The 15,579-nt window shown below is 38.5% G+C and overlaps 1 pseudogene across 1 annotated transcript in view; it reads left to right on the top strand.

The window, feature by feature from the left end:
- Positions 1-411: 411 nt before the first annotated feature.
- LOC147466328 (transient receptor potential cation channel subfamily A member 1-like) overlaps positions 412-15,579 on the top strand; it is a 20,041-nt pseudogene continuing 4,873 nt past the window's right edge. Inside the window, exons 1-14 of the transcript XR_015190920.1 lie at positions 412-470; positions 1,017-1,161; positions 2,836-3,048; positions 5,441-5,613; positions 6,075-6,187; positions 7,022-7,188; positions 7,961-8,130; positions 8,689-8,849; positions 10,155-10,264; positions 10,604-10,843; positions 11,729-11,836; positions 12,572-12,735; positions 14,035-14,161; positions 15,314-15,471. The product of XR_015190920.1 is annotated as a transient receptor potential cation channel subfamily A member 1-like (transcript). The remainder of the gene's footprint in view (positions 471-1,016; positions 1,162-2,835; positions 3,049-5,440; positions 5,614-6,074; positions 6,188-7,021; positions 7,189-7,960; positions 8,131-8,688; positions 8,850-10,154; positions 10,265-10,603; positions 10,844-11,728; positions 11,837-12,571; positions 12,736-14,034; positions 14,162-15,313; positions 15,472-15,579) is intronic.

The raw sequence follows: 15,579 nt of genomic DNA, 5'->3' as shown, positions 1-15,579 counted from the left end.
TTCTCTTTTTCTTTTTCTTTCTCCTTTCTCTTTCTCTCATTCTCTCTCTCTCATTCTCTTTCTCTCTCTCTCTCTCCCTCTCTCTCTCTCTCTCTCTCTCTCTCTCTCTCTCTCTTTCTTTTTCTCTCTCTCTCTCTCTCTCTTTCTCTATCTTTCTCTTCCTCTCTCTCTCTTTCCTCCTTTTCTCTCCCTCTCTCTCTCTCCCTATTCTCTTCTCTTTCTTCTCCACGACATTTCACACCTTATTTTCCATAACCATAGTAGTGCAAACCAACACACCTCTTTTGTTTGCACATGCTAATGACTCGTTGATGTTGCAGGAGTCGAGCTGTGCAGAGAAGAGCGGTGCAATAATTTTCAACGACAGGACAGAACGGTCAAACGCGTGTTCTTGCTGCTTAGGGCTGGCGAATGAGGATCAACGTCAGGCCAGGCTCTGATGGTTTTCGCCTCCTGCAGCAGCCGATGAGGTAGAGCAGGAGACTTTATTTTGCTCGATATTATATTGATTATTGATATTGTTATTGCTGTTAATCATCATTGTTATTAATAAATATGGTTATTGGTGTGTTATATCATTGATGTTAGTAGTAGTTGTACGTTGTATGAGCTTTTATTCGGTAGTAGTTGTGGTTCATTGATGATTATCGTTGTTATTGAAAATTTGAAATATGTTATTTGATGTTGTTTAGATTTTTGTTCATTGTTATATTTGTATTATCATTACACTGATTTGACAATTACCAATCCATATTCACATTCTCCGTAATATCTCTTTATTTCACTATCAAAATACCATTACTATAATACGCCATTACAAACATTACTACTATCAACACAACCATCTCATGTTACCCATTCAAACCAACCACAACAAAACACGAAAATACAACCACCCAAAACAACCACCCAAACACCACAACAGACACTACCATTTCAAGACGAAAAATCCTCGGAATTACAACCACAAAATCTCACTAAAAGCAACTGGGGTCCTTCCTTCATGCGCAAACAAGGAAACTGAAAGCACTGACTACCTTAGACGAGCCCAAGGGGATGACCCGCCCCATCCCCTTACATTGTAGCCTTGGTTTTACTTGCAATTCAATGTTCGATCATCCGGACATCCATCGTTGGGCTTATTGATTACAGGAGTGGTGAGTAGAGGTCTCGGGGGAGGGATGAAGGGGGTGAGGAATGGTGTGAGTGGGGTGGAGGGGGGGATGGGTGTGGGAGTGGGTGGTAGGTGGGGTGTGGGTGGCTGATGGGTGGATGGATGGAGGGTGTGTTGTTGAGAAGCAACGAGTAGAGAGCGAAGATGAGACAGCGAGATTGAGGGGGAGAGAGAGAAAGGATTGAGAGAGTGAGGGGAGAGAGAGACGTGAGAGAGAGAGTGCGGGAGGAGAGAGAGAGTTAGCGAGGAGAGACAGAGAAGGAGATAGTGTGCGTGTGTGTGTATGACGAGAAGAGAGAGAGCTGAAGAGGAGAAGGATGAGAGAGAGAGAGAGAGAGAGAGAGAGAGTGTGTGTGTGTGTGTAGAGAGAGAGAGAGAGAGAGAGAGAGAGAGAGAGAGAGAGAGAGAGAGTGTGTAGAGAGAGAGAGTGTGTGTGTGTGTGTGTGTGTGTAGAGAGAGAGAGAGAGAGAGAAAGCGAGAGAGAGAGAGAGAGAGAGAGTAGAGAGAGTGTGTGTGTGTGTGTGTGTGTAGAGAGAGACAGAGAGAAAGAGAGAGAGAGAGAGAGAGTAGAGAGAGAGAGAGTGTGTGTGTGTGTAGAGAGAGAGAGAGAGAGAGAGAGTAGGGAGAGCGTGTGTGTGTGTGTGTAGAGAGAGAGAGAGAGAGAGAGAGAGAGAGAGAGTGTGTGTAGAGAGAGAGTGTGTGTGTCTGTGTATGTGTGTAGAGAGAGAGAGAGAGAGAGAGTGTAGAGAGTGTGTGTGTGTGTGTAGAGAGAGAGAGAATAAGAGAGTGTGTGTGTAGAGTTGAGATGTGCGTTATGTGTTCATATATGTGTGATGTAGAAAAATCGGGCAAAAACAGAACCCAGAAGTACAGAGATTAGCCTCCATACAGCATTAACTTAATTTATATCTGACTATCCATCTCTATCGATATGGCATCTATTTGAAGCGGAGCCACCGAGGACAAGCCGCAAGGAATAAAGCAAAGGCAAAGGTCACAAGACGGGCACCAAGGCAGGCCCAAGACAAAAAAAAAGGCACATCAGACCCGAAAACACGCAAATCCAAAATAATTTCTCCCTCTTCCCTCCTTCCACCTTCCACTTACCTCTTTTCCTTCCTTCCCCCTCTCCCTTCCTTCTTCATTTCCTCTCCTTCATCTTCAAAGGTACCTTCCCCACCTCTTCTCCCTTCCCCCTTCCTTCCCCCTCCCCTCCTGTATCCCCTCCTTTTCCCACTCCTTCCCTTCACTTTCCCCTCCCATATCCCCCCCTCCCCCCCTTCCTTTATCCCTCCCCCCCTTCCCCCCTCCCTTCCCTTCCCCTTCCCCCCCCTCCCTCCCCCCCCCGCTTTCCCCCCTCCCTTCCCCCCCTCCCCCCTCCCACTCCCCTCCCTTCCCCTCTCCCTTCCCCCTACCCCTCTCCCCTTCCCCCTACCCCTCTCCCCTTCCCCCTCCCCCTCCCTTCCCCTACCCCCCTTCCCCATTTCCCCCTCTCTCCCATCTGCCTTCCCCCTCCCTTTCCCCCTCTCCCTTCCCCCTACCCCCCTCCCTCTCCCTCTTCCCCCCTTCCCACCCTCTCCCCCTTCCTTCCACCCCCTCCCCTTCGCCCTTCCCTTACCCCCTCCCCCTCCCTTTCCCCTTCCCCCTTCCCCCACAACCAGGGAGCGTCAGTCGACCAAGTAGACCAAGAGCACCGGTCGCCCCTCCTCCTGGCGGCGTCCCGAAGAGGCTGGCGCACCGTGGACGCCCTTCTCGCCCACGGCGCCGACCCGACCATCCGCGACACGCACCTCAAGAACCTCCTGCATGTGGTCATCATGAACGGGGGCTCCATTAGTGATGTGCTTTCGCTCAAGCAGGCGAGGGATACGCTGGTGAGGGTATTGGTGTTGCTGGCTTTTTTTTTTTTTTTTTTTTTTTTTTTTTTGGGGGGGGGGCGTTTGTTTTTGGTATTATTGGCATTATTTTTGTGTGTGTTTTTTGGCGCATGTTTTTGGTATTATTGGCATTATTTTTGTGTGTGTTTTTTGGCGCATGTTTTTGGTATTATTGGCATTATTTTTGTGTGTGTTTTTTGGGTCATGTGTTTGGTATTATTGGCATTATTTTTGTGTGTGTTTTTTGGCGCATGTTTTTGGTATTATTGGCATTATTTTTGTGTGTGTTTTTTGGCGCATGTTTTTGGTATTATTGGCATTATTTTTGTGTGTGTTTTTTGGCGCATGTTTTTGGTATTATTGGCATTATTTTTGTGTGTGTTTTTTGGCGCATGTTTTTGGTATTATTGGCATTATTTTTGTGTGTGTTTTTTGGCGCATGTTTTTGGTATTATTGGCATTATTTTTGTGTGTGTTTTTTGGCGCATGTTTTTGGTATTATTGGCATTATTTTTGTGTGTGTTTTTGGCGCATGTTTTTGGTATTATTGGCATTATTTTTGTGTGTGTTTTTTGGCGCATGTTTTTGGTATTATTGGCATTATTTTTGTGGGTTTTGGCGTAAATTTTTGGTATCATTGCCATTGTTTTTATCATTTCTCTCATTATTATTAATATCGTTAGCATTTTTTTTTTTAAATAGCGTTAAAAGTTTTGTATTATCATTACCTTTATTATCATTACCATCAATCTTGTCATAATTATCATTAGCATTATCGTGATCATCATTATCATAATATTTTTATCATTATTAGCGTTATTTTTGTCATCACCACTATTAACATTATCGTTGTGATTATTATTATTACTATTATTATCAATATTATCATCCTTTTATTCATCATCGTTAACATTATGACTACTGCCATCATCATTATCATTATTATTATTGTTATTATTATCATTATTATTATTATTATCATGTTTTATTGATGTTCTTTTCATTAATATCATTATTAACGTCATCACCATTAATCTTTCTCATGGTAATAAATAATACCATTCACTTTCCTCATAAATGATTGCAAACTGGACATTTCCCTAAAAATGCAAACTTTCAAAAAAATGACGACATGGATAAGTAGATAGATTGATAAATTGGTAGGTAGAAAGATAAAGAAATAAAGAAATCATTAACCAAAGAGAAATGGATAGCCAGATAGATAGATAAATTAATAGACATATAGATCTAGATACAAAAAATTATGAATAAAGAAATATATAGACAGCTAAAATAGATAAAACATAAAAGATAGACAGAATTGATAAATAGCAAGGTGGATAGAACATAGACAAATAAACGAATATACAAATATAGAGATAAATGAATAGACAGGAAAGGACAGATACAGAAGAAAAAAAAATCAAAAATATAAACAGAAAGATTGACATAGAGATGAATAAACATGAATATAAATAGAAGCATAGATAGATAAGGAAAAAATAATAGATTATGAGACAGACAGATAACCAGAATCTCCGGCAACATAAAAATAGATAAACATGAATATAAATAGAGGCAAAGATAGATAAGGAAAAAAATAGATTATGAGATAGATAGATAACCAGAATCTCCGGTGATATACAGATAAATAAACGAATATAAAGAGAGGCATAGATAGATATGAAAAAAATAAATAGATTATGAGATAGACAGATGACCAGAATCTCAGGTGATATAGAGATAAATAAACGAATATAAAGAGAGGCATAGACAGATATGAAAAAAAATAGATTATGAGATAGACAGATAACCATAATCTCCGGTAATATAAAGATGAATAAACGAATATAAATAGAAGCACAGATATGAAAAAAAAGATTATGAGATAGACAAATAACCAGAATCCCCGGTGACATAGAAATAAATAAACATGAATATGAATAGAGGCACAGATAGATTATGAGATAGATAGATAACCAGAATCTCCGGTGACATAAAGATGAATAAACATGAATATAAATAGAGGCACAGATAGATATGAAAAAAAAATAGATTATGAAATAGACAAGTGACCAGAATCTCCGGTGATATAGAGATGAATAAACATGAATATAAATAGAGGCATAGATAGATATGAAAAAAAGAAATAGATTATGAGATAGACAGATAACCAGAATCCCCGGTAATATAGAGATAAATAAACATGAATATAAAGAGAGGCACAGATAGATATATATATAAAAAAGAAAAGAAATAGATTATGAGATAGACAGATAACCAGAATCTCAGGTGACATAGAAATAAATAAACATGAATAGATATGAAAAAAAATAAATAGATTATGAGATAGACAGATAACCAGAATCTCCGGATCTTTGCATGACAGAGCACGAGCAGAATCACCATGATGCTGAACGAACAAGATTCCTTAGGGTGGTCGCCCCTGCACTACGCTTCCAGGAACGGCCATATCTGCTCCTTGTCGTCCCTCCTTCAGCTCGGGGCCAGCGTCAGGACGAAGGACAAGAGGAATGAGAGTCCTTTGCACTTTGCGGCCAAGTAGGATTTTTTTTTTTTTTTTTTTTTTTTTTTTTTTTTTTTTTTTTTTTTTTGGTTGGTGGGGTGGGGTGGGGGATGGGGTGGGGTAGGGGGAGGGGGGTTGTTTGGATAGGTGTGTGGTGTGTGTGTATGGGGGGTGGTAGGAGGGGGATATGTGTGTGTTTGTGTGTGTGTGTGTGAGTGGGGAGGTTCGTGGTGTGTGTGTGTGTGTGTGTGTATGTGCGTGTGTGTATGTGCGTGTGTGTATGTGCGTGTGTGTATGTGTGTATGTGTGTGAGTGTGTGTGTGTATATGTGTGTGTGAGTGGAGAGGTTCGTGGTGTGTGGGTGCGTGTGTATGTTTGAGTGGAGAGGTTCTTGGTGTGTGTGTGTGTGGAGGATAGTGTATGTATCTGCGTGTGTGTGTGTGTAAACAAACCCTTCCCTGCAGCCCCGATTAAGCCATCTTGCGCCCCATTGCAGATACGGCCGCTACAACACCGTCCGCCAGCTGGTGGAATCCAAGTCAGGTTTCCTCATCTTGAATGAGTGCAATGACGAAGGCAAAACTGCGTTGCATATTGCCAGCGAAGAAGGTTTGTCATCCTCTTTTTTTTTCTTTCTTTCTTTTTTTTTCTTTTTTTTTCATTGAAAAAATTGTTGAATACAGTTCAATGCTAGATTTTAGGGTTATCGCGTTTTTTTTTTTTTTTTTTTATCAAAACCAAAAAAAATGAAAACAGTTCATTGCCAGATTTTAGGGTTATCGAATTAAGTGAATAAAAAAAATGCGATAAACAGACTTTATTGATTGATGTTGATAAAGTTTTTATTATTTTGCTGTTCTGCCTCCCTCCCTCTCCCCCTTGCCCCCCACCCTCTCCCCCTGCCTCCCTCCCTCTCCCCCACCCTCTCCCCCTGCCTCCCTCCCTCTCACCTCTGTCCCCTACCTCTCCCCTTGCCCCCTTCCTCTCTCTCTCTCCCTCCCTTCCTCCCTCCCTCCCTATCCCCCGCCCCCTCCCTCCCTCTCCCTCTCCCCCTCCCTCCCTCTCCCCCTCCCTCCCTCATTCCCTGTCCCTCTCCCCCCTCTCCCTCCCTCCCCCCTTCCTCTCCCCCAACCCCTCTCTCCCTCCCCCTCCCGTCCTCCCCCCTCCCTCCTATCCCCCAGCCCCCGCCCTCTCCCTCCCTCCCTATCCCCCTCCCTCCCTCCCTTCCTCTCCCCCTCCCTCCCTCCCTCCCTCCCTCTCCCCTCTCCTTCCGTCTCTCCCTTCCTCTCCCCCACCCCCCCTCCCTCCATCCCTCCCTCCTATCCCCCACCCCCTCCCTACCTCTCCCCCTCCCTTCCCCCTCATTCCCACCCCCTCCCTCTCCCTCTCCCTCTTTTTCACACGCTGTTGCACCAAAGCTTCTGTTGCATTTTCCCGACTCAGGTCACACTCGGGTGGTTCAGCTGCTGTTGAGTAAGGGCGCTTTGTTGCACCGAGATCACCATGGCAGAACACCGCTACACCTGGCTGCTCTCGGTGGACACAGGGACACCATAACCACCATCCTCACTATACACAGTCACACTTTGGACCAGACAGATAAGGAAGGGGTGAGATGACTGGGTTTTCTGTCGTTTTTTTTTTTTTTTTTTTTACTATATCTATTATTATTGTTATTGTTATTATTATTATAATGATAATGATAATATGATTATTGTTAGTATCATTAACATTATTATCACCATAATTATAATTATCTTTGTTACAATGATAGTGATGATTATCATTATTATTAATATCATTATTATTTGTAATATTATCATTATTGTTATTATCCTCATTACTATTATTAATGCTAGTATGAAAATTAATATTATTATCATTATTGTCTTCATTATTATCATCATTATTATCATTTTTGCTATCATCACCATAATCATCATAACTTATTATTATTGTTATCATCATTGTTGTTATATTATTTCTATCATCATTTGCATAATTATTAACATTATTATCATCATTACCATCATTATTATCATTATAATCATTACCATCATTATAATCATCAACCACATCATTACTATCCATATCATTATCATCATTGTCATCACTAGTATCATCATTACCATCATTGTCACCATTAGTATCATCACCATCATTAGTATCATTACCATCCTTATCATCATCATTGTCATCACTAGTATCATCATCATCATCATCATCATTATTACCATCATCATTATCATAATTATCATTATCATCATCATTACCATCATTACCATCATTATTATCATCATTATCATCACCATCATCATCTTCCATTCTATTGAATACCTTAGACCGCAACTCAAACAGCTGATCTCCTCCCTATGGCTCCAGAACACAGCGCTCCACGTGGCGGTGCGCGCAAACAAACCAGAGACCGTTAGTCAGCTGATGAGTTTAAATTGCAAATTCTTGGAAAACAACTCGTCTTGCAAACCCATTGACATAGCCATTCAATATAAGATCTCTGAGTCGGCACTGGCTCTTGTGACTCACGAAAGAGGGTGAGTGTGTGGAGGTGGAGGTGAGGTGGAAAGAGGAAAGGGAAATTGAGTTTTGTTGTGTTGGTGTGAGTTTTCTTGTTTTGTTTTGAGATTAAGAGGTGTGGGAATTGTTGATTTTTTTTTTTTTTTTTTTTTTCCTTCCTTCGGTTTAGAACTTTTTTTCTGAGCAGGTGTACTGTTTTTTTTTTTTCTCTCTCTCTTCTTCTTCTTCTTTTCTTTCTTTTTATATATGTATGAACCGAATTATTTCATGTTTAGTTTAAGAAATATGTATATTCGTTTTTTTTTTTTTTTTTTTTTTTTTTTTTTTTTTTTTTTTTTTTTTTTTTTTTTTTTTTTTACTTTCCAAACTTTCCGACCCTTTTCTGATCAAGCCTGCGAAAGTAACATAAACCAAATTACCTTATATTTAGATCAAGAAATACATAAACACTAATAATGCACTAACTTTCCAACAATATTCCCAAACCATTTACTTCGTGTTTAGATTCAAAAATACATAAACACCGATTCTCAACCTAATTTTCCTCTCTTTTCGAAACCTATTTTCCGGAACAGCCCTACCGAGGTGTTGGGAACCTCAAGCAAGATTCATGGATGCATTTGCATGGCGCTCATTCGCACTCTGCCAAAGGTCTTCGAGTCGGTTCTGTGTCAAGCAATTGTCAAGGCCGACGTTAAGGAGCAGGCAAAGGACTTCTATGTGAGTATAGAGCTTAGTGCTTTGAATAGTATATTTAAGTCTTCTTAGAGCTTTGAAGACGTAATGTTGTAGATGATTAAATGACACAAAGTTTTGGAGAAAAATGAAATGGAAAAAACAAGAAATAAAACAACAAAATAAACTGCTTTGATAGATTTATGTGTTTATGTGTTTCCTGTAATGATATATATGAAACTACAAGACCAAAAGATGATTTGACTTGTATATATATTTTTTCTTTCTATAGTTATAATAACCATTGTAATAAAACAACAAAATAAACTGTTTTGATAGATTTATGTGTTCATGTGTTTCCTGTAATGATATATATGAAACTACAAGACCAAAAGATGATTTGACTTGTATATATATATATTTTTTTTTTTTACAATTATAACAACCAATGTAATGCTGCCATAAGAAAGAACTACTTTTAAAATTATGAAGGGTAAACTAACCTATTTTTACTGTTCCCTTTCGTTTTCTTTCTTATATTTTCTCTATACGCTTTCTTCTTACTTCTTTTGTTTCTCCTTCTTCTACTTTCGAATCTGTCGCCTTCTTCTTTCTACTCTCTTTTCCTTGTCCTTTTCCTCCGACTCTCTCCTCTCACTTTATCCAATTCCTCCTACTTACTCCTCCTCCGCTCTCCCCTTCCTCCTTTGCCGCTCCCCCCTCCTCCCTTTTCTTACTTCCTCCTCTTCCTCCTCCTTCTCCTTTCCTACTCTCTTCCCTCCTCCTCGACTACTGTCGAATCCTCCTCCTCCGCCTCTCCGTCCCTCCTCTCTCCTCCTCCTCTCTTCTCCTCCTCATCGCTCCCATCCTCCCCTCCTCCTCCCATCCTCCTCTCCTCTCCCCCTCCCCATAACCTCCTCTTCCCCCTCCTCCACCCTCCTCACTCCAATCTCCTCCTCTCTCCTCCTCCTCCTCCTCCCCTTCTCCCTCTACCCTCCTCCTTTACCTCCTCCTCCTCTTCCTCCTCCCCCTCCTCCTCCTCCTCCCCCCCCTCCTCCTCCTCCTCCACCCTCCTCCTCCTCCTCCTCCTCCTCCTCCTCTTCCTCTTCATCCTCTTCTTCCCCCTCCTCCTCTTCCTCCCTCCCTTCACCTCCTCCTCTTCCTCTTGCTCCTCCACCTCCTCCTCCCCCCTTCTTCCTCCTCCCCCTCCTCCTCCTCCTCCCCCCCTTCACCTCATCCTCTTCCTCATCCTCCCCCTTCTCCTCCTCTTCCCCCTTCTCCCCCTCCTCCTTCCCCCCTGCTCCTCCTCCTTCTCCTCCTCCTCCTTCTCTCCTCTGGAGAGCCCTCTCCTCTTTCCTCCTCACAGATAAAGTACCAACTTCTACCCTGCAACTGACCCAGGAGCAACTGGAACGCGGAGAAGATTCAAGCAGACCGAACCCAATTCCGTCCCGAGAGCATTATATGCTTGCACATGTACGTTGCTTCCCGGTCGTGCTTGATGTATTGCTTGTTGCTGTGTGTGTGAGTGTGTGTGTTTTGTGTGTGTGTGAGTGTGTGTGTGTTGTTTGTGTGTATGTGTATATATATATATAATATTTTTAATATCTAAATATATATTAACATATATATATATGATAAATATATATATAAATGTGTGTGTGTGTGTCGTGTGTGTGCTATTATGATGTAAATACCGCAATAAGTAATTACTGCCATATAGTGTACATATGTCACATATATAAATCGTAGTTATTTATACACGCCAGTGTTTAAAACAACATTGCCCCGTTGGCCCCCCCCTCCCCTCCCCAGGCATGGTTCGAATCGGTGCGCGTGGAAATGCTGATGCATCCCCTGACCAGAATTCTGGAGATGAAGTGGCAGGCTTATGGCAAGTACATCCATGTCAAATTCTTCGTGTATCTGTGATCCTGACGTGCGTGACCATTTTTGCGTGGGCGTCCTAGGTCAGCAGAGTTGTCAGGGTGAATGTAGAGGATCACGGCTGATAATTATTCCGCTCATACGACCACGGGGCAGTTTCCGTTGCATGTGCGTGGCACGTAGGCAGAAAAGGTGGCGATATGTTTGGTTGGGCGGTTTGCTATGGTGGGTGTTATTTTAGTTATGTGGGTTGGGTGGGGGTTATGAGCGTGTTTATGTTTTTTTTTTTTTTTTTTTTTTTTTTTTATTTTTTTTTTTTTTTGAGGTTAGTTAAATTGGGTGTTTTTGATGAGTTTTTTTTATATATCAGACTCCTCAATATAATGAAATTGAACTTTAATTATTAACATAATCAAATCTTCTAATAGAGGATGGTAAATTTGATATTCATAGTGATTATAACATTAATGATAATTATCACTGATATGATTATTATTGCTCATAAATACGCTGATCATACACCAAATTATCTTCTTAAAAATGTCAATCATCTTTTATCATTATTCAACTTCAGAATAACAATATAAATACCAATACTTCACAATCCCAACATATCATACAAACCACACCTCACTAACCCCTCACCCATCCCCAATCACCTCAACTCCACCCCACCACCAACCCCCCACCTAACCTACCCTACTCCCTACTCCCCCACCCTCCACCCCCCCCCAACACCCCACCCCCACCTACCCCACTAACCCACCCCCCCTCACCCCGCCACCCCTATACCCCACCATCATCCCATCACCATCCCCTACCCCCACCCCTACCCACCCCCCATCACCCCTACTACATCACCCCCAACCCTACCCCTCCCACCCATCACCCCCACCACCACCACCCCATCATCCCATCACCATCCCCTACCCCCACCCCTACCCACCCCCACCACCCCACAACCACCACCCCTTACCCCCACCACCCACCACCCCATCCCCCACCACCTCCATCACCCCACCCACCACCCTTCGACCACCCACCTGTCCACAGATCGAGGACACCCCCGGCTGGATGTTCTGCATGGCCATCGGAATCACGGTGTTCGCAACATTTAGCATGATCAAAGAAGCGTTCCAGATATACTACCATCGAATTAAGGTATGTTTTATGATATATTGGTATATTTTAGGATATATTGGTATATTTTAGGATATATTGGGATGTTTTATGATATATTGGTATATTTTAGGATATATTGGTATATTTTAGGATATATTGGTATATTTCATTATATATTGGTATATTTCATTATATATTGGTTTATTTTATGATATATTGGTATATTTTAGGATATATTGGTATTTTTTAGTTTATTTCCCCCTTAGGTGGGTTTAGCTTTGGATGGGGAATGGGGAATGGGGTGGGTTGGGGTAAATGTTATGGTTAGCTCTGAATTGGAAAAAAGTTGGTTCTGGAATTTTGGGAGTGAAAGTTTTTTTTTTCTATCATTGTTATTAGGACGAAAATTATTATTATTGTTGTGATTTTTATTATTGTTATTATCATCATTGTTATTGTTGTTTTGTACTATTATTTTCATTAATTTTATTATTAGTATTATCATTATAATCATTATTATCATTTTTACTATTACTAGTATCATTATTATTAATAGTATTATCATTATAATCATTATTATCATTTTTATTATTGTTATCATTATTATAATAATTATTGTTATAATCATCATTTTCATTATTATTATCATTATTATAATTATCATCATTATCACCATTACCATCACCATCATCATCATTACCATAAACCCCAAAATCACTAAAAAAACAACATATACCAAAGCTAATAGGTCAACCCCCCTACCCATCCAAACAGTACCTCGCTGAACCCATCAACTTTGTGGAATGGACAATGTTCCTGACCTCTATCTGCATGGTGATGCCCGTATTCCTTGGCACTACTTGGCATAACCAGCAGTACAACTCTGCCGCCCTTGCTGTCTTCTGTGCCTGGTTCATACTGCTGATCTACTTTCAAAGGTATTTAGGGATGGTTGTTGGGTTGTGGTTGGTGGTTGTGGTTGTACAGTAAGTTGGTGGTAGTTGGTGATAGTGGTTGTTTGTGGGGTTGTTTGTTTGTTTGTTTTTTGTTTTTGTATTTTTTTTTTAGATTGTTATTATTGGTTTTGGTGTGTTTTTTTTATTGTTATTGTTAAGGTTATTGTTATCATTATCATTTTTATTATCATTGGCATTTTTTAATATTGTCTTTATTATTATTATCATTATCATTGGTATCATTATCAATATTATAATCATTATCATCATTATTAGCTTTATTACTACTACTACTAACCCCACCACCACTACTGTTGTCATTATTATTATTATTATTTTCATTGTTATTGTTATCATCATTATCATCATTGTTACTGATTTTATTGTCATCACTATCATTATTATTATCATTATTGTTGTTGTTATTATCAACATCTTTATCATTGTTGTCATTATCATCATCATTATTACTATCATTGTTGTTATCATTGTCATTATCATTATTATTGTTATAGTTATTGTTATCATATTTGTCTTTCTTATTATAATTAGCATAATCACTATCATTATTGCTTTTCGTTCTTCTCGTTATTGTCATTAATAGTTTTGATGTTGTTAATGTTATTAATAATCACTATTGGATGATAGATAAGTTATATTTTTATTCAAGTTGGCTCAAGGAAGATTTATGTGGAATTTATATAGTATTTATATAGTATCATATAATATTATATAGTAATTTATATTATATAGTATATAATATATAGTATATCATATAGTATATTATCGTATATTATTATAGTATATCATATATATAGTATATTATGTAGTATATAATTTATGATATAGTAATTTGTATTATAATTCATATTATATAGTATTGGATATAGAGTTCATGGAATTTATTTGATGTATTTTTATAGAATTGTTAATGTGTTTGAATTAATTACAAGCTCTCTAACTATCCTTTAAAGAAAACAAAAATGAAATAGTAATAATAATAATAATAAGCAGCTCCTGGAAACTACAATTAAATGTCTTTGATTTTATCTATTTTTTTATCAAAGTATAAAATAAAGAAGCAACTCGTCTCACTTTCTGTTTCACAATACATATACGTTTTTATTTATTTATTTATTATCATTATTTTTCAAATACATTTATAATATATATATATATTATATTTTATATATATATAATTATATATTTATATATAATATATAATTTTTTTTATATATTTATTATTCTATCTATTTTTTTCTATCTCTTGATTTGTTGCAGATTCGACCGCATTGGGATATACATCGTGATGTTCCTGGAAATTCTGAACACGCTGTTAAATGTTCTTCTCGTGTTCTCCGTTCTCATCGTTGCCTTTGGTCTGGCTTTTTATATCCTCATGTCGCATGTAAGTTCAGGATTTTTTTTTTTTTTTTTTTTAAGGATTTAGAAGTTAAGGATTTTTTATTTTTAGGATTTAATTGAGGATTTTTTTTTTAGGATTTTGTTAAGGATTTTTAATTTTTTTATCTAATTGTGGGTTTTTATTTAATGGATTTAGAAAAGGGGAATTTTAGGTTAAAGGATTTTGATTTTTAGGTTTTTGTTAAGGATCTTGATTATAAGGATTTTGTTATGATCTTAGATTTAAGGACTTTGATTTTAAGGATTAATTAAGGATTTGATTAAGGACACTCATTTTACGGACTTTAGTTAGAATACTCATTTTAAGGACTTTATTAAGGACACTCATTTTAAGGACTTCATTTAGGACACTAAATTTAAGGACTTTATTAAGGACACTAATTTTTAGGACTTTATTTAGGACACTGATTTTGATAATTTTATTAAGGACACTAAATTTAAGAACTTTATTAAGAACACTAATTTTTAGGATTTTTTTAACGACACTAATTTTAAGGATTTTCTAAGGACACTAAATTTAAGGATTTCATTAAGGACACTCATTTTAAGGATCTTACAAAGGACTTCATTGAAGATTCTCTCTTTGTACACTCATCCTTCACAATTGACATTAAATACATGATTAATTAATTCATGATAACCGATAATTAAATAAACTTTTCGTACATCAACTTTTTTGTCTTTGTGCAATATGGGATTATTTCATCATGTTGATATTGACTTTATAGAGATTTATGATAGTATTTTTCATATTCCACTGTATTTTCTATATAACTTTTTCCTTTATCTTCCTTAAACGTCAATGAAATAAATAAATACATATAAATAGTTTCGAAAATAGTTTCTAAATCTTTTATCATATACGTTCTCAAAATCTTATCTAGTCGTATTCAGATAAAGTTGTGAAAGAGGGAGAAAGAAAAAAATAAGAATAAGAATACTAGATACGTATCATCCACATCACGCAACGTGCAATCCATCTCTAGATACGTATCATCCACATCAATCTTCCACATCATGCAACGTGCAATCCATCCCTAGATACGTATCATCCACATCAAACATGCAAACCAGCCAACGTGCAATCCTTCCCCCCTTCCTATCCACTACTTTTATTCCTTTCCCTTCTTCACAGGGAGGTCAATTATCGTTCTCGAATGTTCCGATGTCGATGCTCCACACCTTCTCCATGATGTTGGGCGAAGTCGACTTTCTGACCATCTTTGTGTATCCGTTTTACCAAGAGAGCACCCGGGGAGACATCTTGCTCTTCCCGCGCACTACTTTCGGTCGGTTTTCGGCGGTTGTATCTCTGTTTTCGGTCTTTTTTCTGTTTTTTTTTTTTTTTTTCTAGCTTTCTGGTTTTATGTCTGTGTTTTTTAGCTTTATTTTTGTTTTTTT

Source organism: Penaeus japonicus, unplaced genomic scaffold (assembly GCF_977035675.1).
Source record: "Penaeus japonicus unplaced genomic scaffold, GWHDUDI00000001_assembly GWHDUDI00001767, whole genome shotgun sequence".
In the NCBI taxonomy this organism is placed as follows: domain Eukaryota; kingdom Metazoa; phylum Arthropoda; class Malacostraca; order Decapoda; family Penaeidae; genus Penaeus; species Penaeus japonicus.
This window is presented reverse-complemented; position numbering and strand designations above follow the sequence as displayed.